Below are 12105 nucleotides of genomic sequence, written 5' to 3' on the forward strand. Positions count from 1 at the left end.
TCTTCTGCGTTTTTTAATTGCCTTCAAGTACATTGCAAATAAATCAAATATAAATGACTTGAGAAATCTAACTTCAAGAAGATAAGACGAATGATTAAAAGATGCCTTTTTCGATACCTTCGTCGAAATAAATTCTACGAAAAGCACATATGTCCCACACGTGATCCAGCAAGTTCTACAAATACTAGTAATGGTTTCGAAGCGAGCAGCGACGACACACGTTAAAAAATTCCATTCCCTTGCAGATGCTGTTGCTCTGATACTCGAACCTGGAAGTGGATCGAACGGGCCAAAGGAAAGCGTACATATTTAGATTGAGCGATATCACGCCGAGATTCCCATCGAAAGAGAATGCTTTTGTGCAGCCAGCAATATGTTCTCCCTTGCCGCTGACAGATATGAATGGTTCGGTATTGTAAAAGCCGACAGAATTTTACTTGCTCTCGGCCCACTTTTTCCTTTTTCCTTTTTGTCGCTCTCCCCTATTTAACCTTGTTACCCGCTATTGGCCAAAGAATTTTCGTTGTCAAAAACCGTTACTTTTTTTTATCAAGCCTCGGGGCGTTGTTAAAGAAGATGGAATGTTTCTATTCGTGACATTTTCAGCGATCAATTTCAGGACCGTTTTTTCATAGGGTGAGAAAGTAGCTAATCTTCTCAATTGATTTTTTACAGTTCATGATCTTTACGGTGTCGTCGAGTTTCGGGAGGGCGAAATTAAGCGATAACTCGTCTCTTTCTGTCTGACAGCTTCAAACCGCCATATTTTATTTACATACGCGCGAGTACTTACATTTATTTACAAGGCTCTCAGGATGGCTTACATTAAACTCAGACGCAGAGCCATTGTCAGACTTAGATTTAGACTGCTTCCACTCTTCCAGATTCACTCCCTTGTATTATTTATATCTCCCTTGCAGAGGGTGTTCGAGCACCCCTGGGAGAAAATTCAAGGGGTGATTCTAGAGGCTGAAATAAGACGAAAATCAAGAATGAAAAAATTGCGTTCGACGCTTCGTTTTTTAGTTATTTTGCCAATTAGTAGGACGGAATATGTTGACCCGTATTCGTCGGTGTAGAGAGGGTTGCTTGGTTGCGGGGATATTTTCAAATGTTAATAACTATGCAACGAAGCCTCAAACACAATTTTTTTATTCTTGCTTTTCGTCTTATTTCGGCTTCTAGAATCTCCTCTTAAATTTTCTCCCAGAAGCGATCGAATATCCCGTCCATCATCCGGAAACCTCCAGAATGATCCGCTGAATATCAAGTTACTGGAAGATTGATCAAAGAGCACCGTGGCTCATCTTAGAAGTCTTCGCGCCGCGGAGTCAACCAACACGACTCGTGCCATCAATTGCCAATCCCTCCAACGGTATACACACGTACATTCGCACCTACACACACGCGAGCACACTCAATTTCACGTTAAATTGAGATCGAATTGGAAACGCAATTTTGTTGCAACATTGTTTATCTAATAACCTGGATAACGTTTCCCTCTGGAAACACACTGCAGTGCAAATTTCGAAACGTTACATCGTGCAGCTTTCTGCAAAATGATAAAATGAGTACATCGGAAATTTTAATATAGATTCAACGAAAAAGTCTACCCAAACCTTTATTAAGAGAATACCGAAAGGACTTCGAAAGGGAGGATTTGTAGACGTATAGCAGTTAATTAAAAACGATTTACCAAAGAAAAAAAAGGAAGCTTACTAGCTCGCTGCTCAATTATAAATCCGAGTAATGGAACATTCGCTGCAAAATTGAGGGTAACAATTTCAGCGGAGGAGAATTTAACCCCTACGAAGTACTAAATATTTCGTGGCCGCAGTTTCGCTCTATTTCATCCAATATTGAACACAAGAATACTCCTCCACGTCCCTGAAATCCTCGATGATCCCCGGTGCTGCAGAATTCATCGCTGAATTTCTCGCCGGGCGAGCCACGCCGTGCCACTTAGCATTAAACTCTGAAAACATAGAGTGACGAGGTCTCGCGTGCGGGAGAATAGCTCCGAGAGTATCACGGGGGTGGTCGTGAGCGGTGGAAAGGGGCGCGAGGCCTGAAAAGAAGAGGAGAAAAGGGAATTGCTACACGTGTTTTCCTGGAGGAAACGACCGCGAGACGTCGGGGAAATTGTCGAGTCACGTGGAAGAAATTATGGCCGACAAAGTAGCTACTTATTACGCGGTTCGGTGCGTTCGCGCGCCTGTGATTACGCTCGTCGGCCGTGCAGCAGTTGCGACACGCTCGCTGCCGCTTCTAATTATCTAGTTAACCGCGGACGAGAGCCCGCGCTTTTCTACGCGTGAATAGCCCGTATCTAGCTTTCGGTCAATCTTGAGAAAGGGAAACGTTAGGTGCCGTTTTTGAAAAGATGAAAGAAGGTACAGAAGCTGTTCGCGCTAGTAATTTCCAACGCGTTTCTTTCGTAAATGGTAGATTTGCGGGGAAAATGGAAGAGGGCAAAGTTTCGCTATTTTTTGTGCACAATAAGATGGCCTGAGTAGATTTTTCAAATTTGCAATGATTTATCAGCTTTATCCGAGATATTCTCAGAAGAATTCAAAGATGCAAAGTGAGATATTTGAAATGGAAAAAATGAAATTATTTTAGTCTTTGGAAATCAGTTTAAGAAATGCTCGATCGAGAGATGTTAACTCTTGAACAAACAGGGGGAATAAAATTTGCACAGGCATTAATTAAAGCGTTTAATTAAACGTCACGCTGAGAAAGTGTTATAAACTACGTTTAACTTATTATTCTAATCTGGTAGATTACAGGTGATCAAGAGGGAATGGAAATTACACGCTGCATACTTATATTTTAGAACGTTTCTCACGAAGTTCAAGCCGATCGGGTATGTTGCGATTAGTGTAAAAATTATGCGTCGTAATTCTCTAACCGTACAACATTATCGCGTGCACTCACGACTGCGTGTGAGATTCACATTCGACCTGTGCATAAATTTCAGCGGAAGCAACTGAAACCAGCGACAAAGTGTCTCGGATCGATAGACCGCCTCGAGATTTGTAAGGAAATTAGAAGGTTGTCATACGATCTAATTCATGCAAACCAGCATCCGTTTAAACGCCACATAAATATGACCAATTTATCGAGCAGCGTTGAGTCATGAAACACCGCGGAAATGTGAAATATGACTAATTTTCACGTGATTCGTGTCCGGAAAATTCAAAGATTTCGCAATGTAAGGAGCTGGAATAATATTCGAATATACTTGAGAAATCTGATCTAACCTAGTTTTGAAAAATTCTGCAAAAACGCTAGTTTTCTGTAATTATTGCTGCTGAACTTTGAATTGCAGATTGCGTCAAATTGTTGTTATATTAGGTCATTCCACGAATTAATGCCGAAAGCGAAAAATATTTAAACGAAAATCCAAAAAGAAAAGTAGAAAAAAATCGTGGAATGAAAAGGCACTTAAGTTCTTTTTCCCCCAAATTTAAAGGTGCGCTGGATACTGAACTTCGAATTGCGTCAAATTATTATTATATTAGATAATTCCATAAATTAGTGCCGAAAGCGAAATATATTTGAACGAAAATCCAGGGAAATTCTATAGTCTTCAGAAAAAGAAAAAAGAAAAATAGAAAAAAATCGTGGAATGAGAAAGCGCTTAATTTCTTTTCCCCCAAATTTAAAGGTCCGCTGGAAATATTGATCCAAATAACAAAATTCCACATATTTCATCAATTTTCATTTCCGCAAAGAATTACATTTAAAAACTATTTAACAAACGCTCAAAGATCCCACGATAACCATTCCAACGACCGCATTTTAATTTCTCTCACTTCCCTTTCGATCCTCCGAAACCGAGTCTTAACACCGCTCAGCTGTTACACATTATTCGAACGCAACGAAGCGGCGACGAACGCTTTCGGTATTCAACGGTCGCTGATTGATACCGTTAATTGCCTATCGTATTAACGGCCAGCGTTTTATTTCGACCGGGTCAACGTTACACTCGTACGATTTGTTAGTCGACACGAATATAATTTGCGGCGACCTCTAGCTGGCCACGATTACGATTGCAATTGCACGCGTATATCCGCGCGAGTCGCGTAAACTCTGATCGCAAACGTTCTCCTCCATAAAACAGTTGTATCAAATTGAGAGAGATCGAGCCAATAAATTCATTGAGAAATTTAAAGCAACGTCCGCTGTGATACGAGTTTGCATACTCTACGGTTAATTTATTCGCGTTTCCCTCCCTTTTTTCTCTCTCGTTCTCCCCTTTTTTTTTTATGTCTCTTGCAATACAGACGCGCATTTGTACAAGTGATACATTTTTCAACGTCCAGCGAGTCGCGGAAAAAGCGACTTTTGAAATTTCTACGCGCAGTTTGCCATTTGGAAACACGACCGGTTTCCAATGTTATTTCGAAGGAAACGTTGTTTCGCCGAAAATCATTCGCTGCCCGGAGAGCTTTCAAGGCTTTAATGCTGTTAAAAATGTCACCAAAACGCGTCGGTATACGGGGAACATCGAGTGGCTGCTACGCTGCCGGAAATCGAAATAAACCTGTGCTTTTCGGTGATCTTTATTGATGGAAGAAAAACGTGTACACTCCGATTCGCGGAATTCTCTAATCGAACTGGAACAACGAATCGCGTGTTTTCGAGATTCCAATGAAGAAAGGAACGTTTCAATCGTACCACTCTGATGACATATTGCTCAATTGCTTTCGGAACCTTTCTTTTTCTGTTTTTTGGGAAAAGTTGTGTCCTTGTGAATATCGTTTCGTATATACATAGTTTTCATAGAGGTGTTTCGGTAGAAATGATTTTAATGCTAAATCTAGAAAATTTAAGAAATTTAGAAAACATTTTACTTTGGAAAATTTAACAAATTTTTTACTTTGGAAAATTTAACAAATTTTTTACTTTGGAAAATTTAAGAAATATTTTACGTTAAAAAATATTAGAAGTTTGAGAAATTCAAGGAATACTTTACTTTGAAAAACTGACGAAATTTAAGAAACATTTTACTTTAATAAGTTTCAATACAAAATTAGCGTATATGATGAAAGCTCAAATTCTACGTTCAAAGATAAAACTGTATTTGAAAATGAAAAGAACAATAAACATTTCTCAGACTCTTCTCAACAAATTCGAAAAATACCGCGTCTTCGTGCACGTTTAAATTGACATTAAAAATTGACGCGACGAGATGTACAAAGACTCGTGAGATAATCCTGGATAAGAAACGTTTATCAAAAGAACACACACAAAAGGTAGATACTCGATGAATTTCATGGGAAATAATGCGGACTATAAAAGACAAACACTTCAGAAGCGGTATTTATTTCGCAGATGAAAGAAACATTTGAAAACAGCCGCGCGAAATGTTTTAGCCAGAAGAGAAGAACTTTTCTTCTGATTGCAGCCGTAAATGTCGGTAAAGCAAGCTTTGTTGATCCAGAGGTTTGAAATCCTGTGAACGCGAGCCTCGGGCTGGATACAAATTAAACCGCATACCGATATCTTTCTACACCCTATGTTTGTTGTTTCGTGTTTGTTTCGATACGAGTCGTACGGATCGAGAGAGAAATGTTTCGAAAGACAATAACGGTATTATACTGTTTAAACATCTATTTTAAACATTGTGATGCCGTTTATATTATATAAAGCACACTTTTTGCGAACGACGCTCAGATAACGCGGATATAATTCTTGTGTAACGTATACTATTGCAAAAACGTAGAGACACGTTCAATTAATTTCGCGCCCACCCTACTCCGAGTCAGAGTATATACTTTCTGACATAGGTCACCTCATAATTTCTTACTGATTTTACACTAAAATTTAGACAGATATTTCGAACCTTCAAATTTTACGAAAAAGTGTAATCACCTCCTCGTTCCACAATTTTTCTTCCATACTTTTCCTATAGTAATTATACCGTCGCTATAAAACTTGGATAATTTTTCACTAAAATATTTTTCACCTTCGGTATGATCTAACACTATGACATAATATCATCAATACGACATAAAGAACGAAAGAAGCAAGTGGAAAATGATTGACAAGGACTAATCGGTAATAAAAAGAACATCAGCAGAGCGACAGATGTGCGCATTGAAAAATACTTTGCATCTGAATGCACGAAATCTATGGTTGGAAAAGAGTTCTTTGAAAGTGGCCCTCAATGGGTGAAGTGGTGAATGCCTTTTTCCCTGCTCGGATCTCCTACGTAACACGACAAATGACTGCAAAACCGACTTTAAGCGGCTTACAAACTTCGATTCTGAAGGATCGTTCGAACGTTATAGCGCATGTATGTTTAGGAACGATGTTTCCCTCCCCGAAAGTGGTCAACAGCAGTGAAATTGCAACAGAGGCGGCATAAGCGATATTACAGCGCGAACCACATTACCGAATGCATAAACGTCAGCGGAGGATCTCGTAGTATGTTTAGGAACGATGTTTCCGTTCCCTCCCCGAAAGTGGTCAACAACAGTGAAATTGCAACAGAGGCGACATAAGCGATATTACAGCGCGAACCACATTACCGAATGCATAAACGTCAGCGGAGGATCTCGTAAATTTATTTCTTGCTTCAACATCAAGGGTCTCGGTAGGTGTTGCGTTGAGTTCGTGTTGGAAATGGGGGAAAAAATTCGATTGCGTCGATAATTCATTGCTGGTGGACGGTAAGGTTGCAATGCACGCGAAATGTGCATGCTAAGAAAATTTCATCAATTAACCAAATGCTTTTCGTTGGAAGGAAATTCGGGTGGAATGCGAAGCTGGCGATCTTACTTGCTCTGAGAATTCTTATTTAGAGTAAAGTAATGTGCAGGGTGGGCCACGTGAAACAGAACATTTTTGCTTTAAAAAGAAATGAATATTTTATTTTAAATTCTAAGTTCTTCGAGTTCTATTTATTTTTTGTTCAATATATGTATATACTATTTTGCTGTACGTAAGTATTTTTGGAGATAGTGAAATTCCACCTCAATTTCAATCCAAGAAAGAAACAGCTAGCTAATTAATTTTTTTAGTGTCCAACACTAACTTCTCCAAAATAAATTCAAAACTACTTGCAATAAATGAGTACTTTATTTAAAATTCTAAGCACATCAAGTTCTATCTATTTTTCATTCAACACACACACTTATTTTGCTATTCATACGCATTTTTAAAGGAAGTCAAATTCCACCTCAATTTCAATCTACAAAAAAAAATATCTACCTAATCAATTAAATTTCTTTAGCAGCCAACACCAACTTCTCCAAACTAAGTTCATCAACTAAGGCGCGAAGAAACCTCTTCGCAAGTCCGTCGCAACAATCATCTCAACCAAATCGACCAGCAGATAAGCAACACCCAAGACACACACACACGCACACGTTTCTCAAAGAACAAACAAAGTCGTGATTAGCAATCCCCACGTGGCACAAACCAAGGCCGCAAAGTGGTTGGAAAAATGGTTGTCGCGATTAAAGTAAATTCCTGTAGTAATCGTGCGCGATCTAGCGTGCTTATCGCGCTAATGGAAATTAGAGAGAGATTATGAAAACACGCGGGCGACGCCTTAAATATGTCCTCGTAGCTGGCAGCTTGGAAAATTTGTGTCGCTCGCCCTCTCCCTCCAGCCCTGTTCTCACGAGCTGCCTCCTTAACTACCGTCGTATCACTAACACACACCAGCCCTCACATCTTCTCCTCTATACATACACACAACCCCATACACACGTATAGATCTGACCGTCTTAAGGTACAACCCGGAAATTTATCGCCACTAAACACGACACCCCGAAAACCCGCCCCTGTGGCTGCTAGTGAAATTGCGCGCGTATCCCATATTACGTATCTCCTGGGATCTCCTCGTTCTCTATGTACATGTATACGTATGCAGAAACACCAGGACGAACGTACGTGTACGTATATAACGTCGGAGTGTCGTCGAACGGGCAACGAAAGCATTTCGTTAGCGGTTGCTGCAACGCGTGCCGCTTTTATCACGCGAACGTGTCTTCTTTGCCACCTTTCAGATCCTCTTCTCCGGTTAAGATTTCTGCTTGCACGTGGGCAACGCGAAGGGGATGTGGTTCTTAGGATTTGCACTTGAGGATAAGTGGACTAATTGGAGACGCTTCTGTGAGTTGGATTGATCGTGCGAATGAGACGAGTAGTTTTTTGAATGGGGGTAATTGGGAATGTAAATGAGGGTGTTGGTGAGATTGCGGGGAATTTAGGTACAGTGGAAATTATTATTTGGAAATTCTGTGCTTTGTTTAGTTGAACATTAGTGTCATTTTTGGAATTTGTTGAGATTACTTTGAGAGCGCTTTTGCGAAGGAAATTGTAGGATATTGAAGTGTACGCTGGGTCACATTTGACCCATCGTAAGATTTATCAGAGAATCAATTTTTATCTCAGAATATTGAACTATATTTTAGGAATAAAATTGTAAATTTAGAAAAAAGTTTGTTAATAATTTAAAGTGCTGATCCGAGGGAGATTATTCTTAGGGAATGATTCGAGTCTTGAAGGGGAATGTAGGTAAGCTTAATGGAAATTATTATTTAAAAATTTTGCGTTTTATTTAGCGAAGAATTAGCGATATTTTCGGAATTTTCTGTGATTACTTGAAAAACACTTTTCTGAAGAAAATCCCCAAATATTGAAGAGTAAATTGGGTCACGTTTGACCCACCCTAAGATTTGTTTGCCTATTCATCAGAGAATCAATGTTTATCGTCAGATTTTTATCTGAAAACGTTAAACTATATTTCAGAAAGAACATACCAAATTGAAAAAATATAAAAATTTTGAAGTGCTGATCCAAGGGAATGATTAAAATCTTGAAGAAAATACCTTTATCAATTACTCACGCGAACGAAGTGAATCATAGATTAAACGGTATTCTGTTCACAAAGTCCTCGGACGAATAAATCAGCGATGTTAATAAATTATGGCACGAGGAATATTTACCGCTGGCATTGAATTAGAAACATTGAATCAACTATTTCCTTGGAAATGACAAATGTGGCTTGTCTTGTATAACGATACTGCACGACGCTGTAAATGCCGATGAACGTAGAATGAACAGAACGTGAACAATGAAATCGTTGTGGGTACCTACGGCAGCCCGTTGAACAGTTTCCGTGGTGTAAGTCAGGCAATATTTAGTGATAAAGCAGTGGAGATGAAATGGACTGAACTATCTAAGGTATTCGCAATAGGAGCTGTATATGTATATACGTATACATACCCTGGCAGTATATCAACATCAAATTGTGTTTTGCTCATAGCGGTTCCCAATTTACCAAAAAGCATCCCCGGTCCCTCTTTGGAATTATGATTCAGTGACCAGGTTAATTCGCGTATAACGTTACCAAGATGATAGGAAACTCTCTTAAACGTTAATCGAAATCGCAATCTACAGTTCTGTTCCTTCGTCAACCAAAAAATTTCTCAATTATTTCAATTTATCCTTTATATACATTTTTCGTATAAATATTCACTTGGATGAGCGAAATTTCATCGTGACAAGGATAATTAGGGTAAATTTTCAAAAATACTCAGTGGTTCTTAATTTTCTAAATCAAATTTTCAAGAATATTCAGAATTTTTTAATTTTCTAGAGTAAATTTTCAAAAATAGTCAGAATTCTTTAAGTTTCTAGAACAAATTTTCAAAAATACTCAGAATTTTCTAACTTTAGTATAATAGCTCAGAGTCTCATAGATTCCCACAGTTCACCTATGCCATAAAATTATTTAAACGTTTTCTCTGCCCTCAAGAAATCTCTAACACTTTTCACTTCAAAGACTATAATTCACTTGACACGATAGAAGACCTCACATAAGAAATTTTCAATTACTCAAATGCAAATCAAAATATTCTCTAAACCGTGATAAAAAGAATTTAACTCATATCGATAAAAAAATTACAAACGACAATACTCATCAGTTCCAAAAATTCACACATTTCTTATGAAATTTCCAATGGGTCATTCTTGACCCAGTGGGTCGTTTCAGCGTCATCTTGAAGTAAGCACAAATTGTGCAGAAAATACTCCCTTCTTCGAGAGCCTTTAACAGAGAAGAGCAACGAGAACGCACTCGTTGTCTACATAAATTTCGCTATGTCAGACATTCGGTGCTCCTAATTCCTCCGTATCCACCGGAACCAGGCATCGACAACATATTTTCCCTGGGCTGGACTCGTAGCAGGAAGTGGGGAAGCCCGAGACGCAGCAGCATCGCAGGGATTTTATAGAAAATGTTTCTGTTTTTCTGGCCGTGGAGCCAATGTAAAAAGAAGGGTGGCAAATTCCAAAGGAGAAAATCCGTGAATGGCGTCCCGGGGACGGGAAACTTTGGCGGTTCCGCGGCTCGGCCAGGATTGGCGAAAACAAAATCTCGAATACGAAAGTCGAAAGGTAAACTTCTTGAGGGGGCGGAGAAGGGTGGGAATGTTATGTCCACCAGCGGAGACGAGTAAATTCTATTCTAAAACGCCGCGTCACTCGTTGTCGCAGAAGGGACGGAAATCGTCCGAGGATGGTCTTTTTTCTTCGCCAAACGAACGGAACAAGGTGAAAGAACCTGCTCTCCTTGGACAGACGTGCCTCGAGGTTGCGTGGCTGTTCAATTTTTACAGAGAAATGTACTTACTTCGAAAATAATCGAACAATGGAAAATGACGAATTTCCAGTGGATTTCTTATTTTGTGAACTTTTAGGGGTTCTGTCTCTTCAGCGTGTTTCATCGAAGTTTTCGTTAAATTGCTTGAAATATTAACCCTTTGGACTCTTTTGTCGAGTGTGACTCGACGTCAGTTTTATTCACAGGTATGAATGAAGTAATTTTTAAATTTCCAGTTTAAATATGTATTATATTTTGCAATACTTTTTTTACCTGGATGACCATGAATTGGTAAAAAAAAATTGTTTAAATTGGTTCCTATCGACCAAATGTCTTTTGAAGTGCATTTCAAATAAAATTCTTAAAATAATAGGGAGTTATTGAAAAGAAAACTTTAAAAAAATTTGGAGTTCAAAGGGTTAAGTCTGTGCAAAAGTTCTCGTCGAATTTTTTTTTTGAGAATTTGTAATTATTTCTTAGTGTATTTATAAATAGTTTTCGTAAGAATACTAATAACATAATAGTGATACTATGTTCAGAATAAATAATAATTGTGAATATTTAAATAAGAAAAGAAAGATACAGTGCTTTTCAATGTCATCCATTTAAATTGAAATATTATTTCTGAAAGTCTGGAAAAATTGTCCCGTGCAAAATTTTATTTTTTAATAGTGAAAACATTCTTATGGATAGGTTCACCCCTAATTGCAATTTGTCGAGGCTTCAACGAGCCTTGAGGTCGCTGATTAAAAAGATTGTACCAGAAAGAATGACGGTTATCGCTTATGAGTGATAAACTTTTCCATTTAATGCAATGCAAATCCAGGTATATTGCGGGAAAAAGTTTCGATGTGATAGTGCCATAAATCAGCCAGACGGCTGACTTTGGAGATTCAATTTACCGACGTCGACGTAGCATGGTTTCTGCGGTTAATTAATCTTCATAATCCTATGACCAAGGCAACGTCTCAAGATACGTTTCTTCCACTATTTTTCAATGTACCAATGAAACGCGTATCGATTTGCCTTTTCCTTAAATATCTTTCAAGCTGGAAATTCCAAGCTCGGTAATTCGCATTACGCATAATTTTGCGTAAAATAATCGAGAGAGAATGTTAGGTTTTCTGTAGAAACGGTTTATGGCACGATCGACCGGGAACGGTCATTTTTGAGTTGAGGATTTTCGTTTATTGCTTGCACGGGTCTCGTTACCTCCTCCGGGGGTCACTAGAATTGCTTTGCTAGATTTTTAGTAATTTGTGTCCCTCGCGCTCAATAGCCTACGAACATACCATAAACCACGAATTTCCGAACGGCACATCTGTATGTAACGGTCCGCTTGCCGATTAGTCACCCGGAGGAAAACAAAAATTCCCTCTCACGGACGTCCGAGACGCGACGTCGGAGAGTCAGTCGTCGAGTAGTCGTAGAACCACCGCAAGGAGAACCAAGGAGCAACCAGTTCAATCTACAAGTCCCAA

At 38.9% G+C, this 12105-nt stretch overlaps 1 protein-coding gene across 1 annotated transcript in view; it reads right to left on the bottom strand.

Moving 5' to 3' along the window:
• The window catches only part of LOC108576175, a 97753-nt gene that overhangs the window by 85088 nt on the left and 560 nt on the right, over positions 1 to 12105 (bottom strand). The gene's annotated exons all lie outside the window — the stretch shown is intronic.

Source organism: Habropoda laboriosa, unplaced genomic scaffold, assembly GCF_001263275.1.
Source record: "Habropoda laboriosa isolate 0110345459 unplaced genomic scaffold, ASM126327v1 scaffold212, whole genome shotgun sequence".
Lineage (NCBI taxonomy): Eukaryota > Metazoa > Arthropoda > Insecta > Hymenoptera > Apidae > Habropoda > Habropoda laboriosa.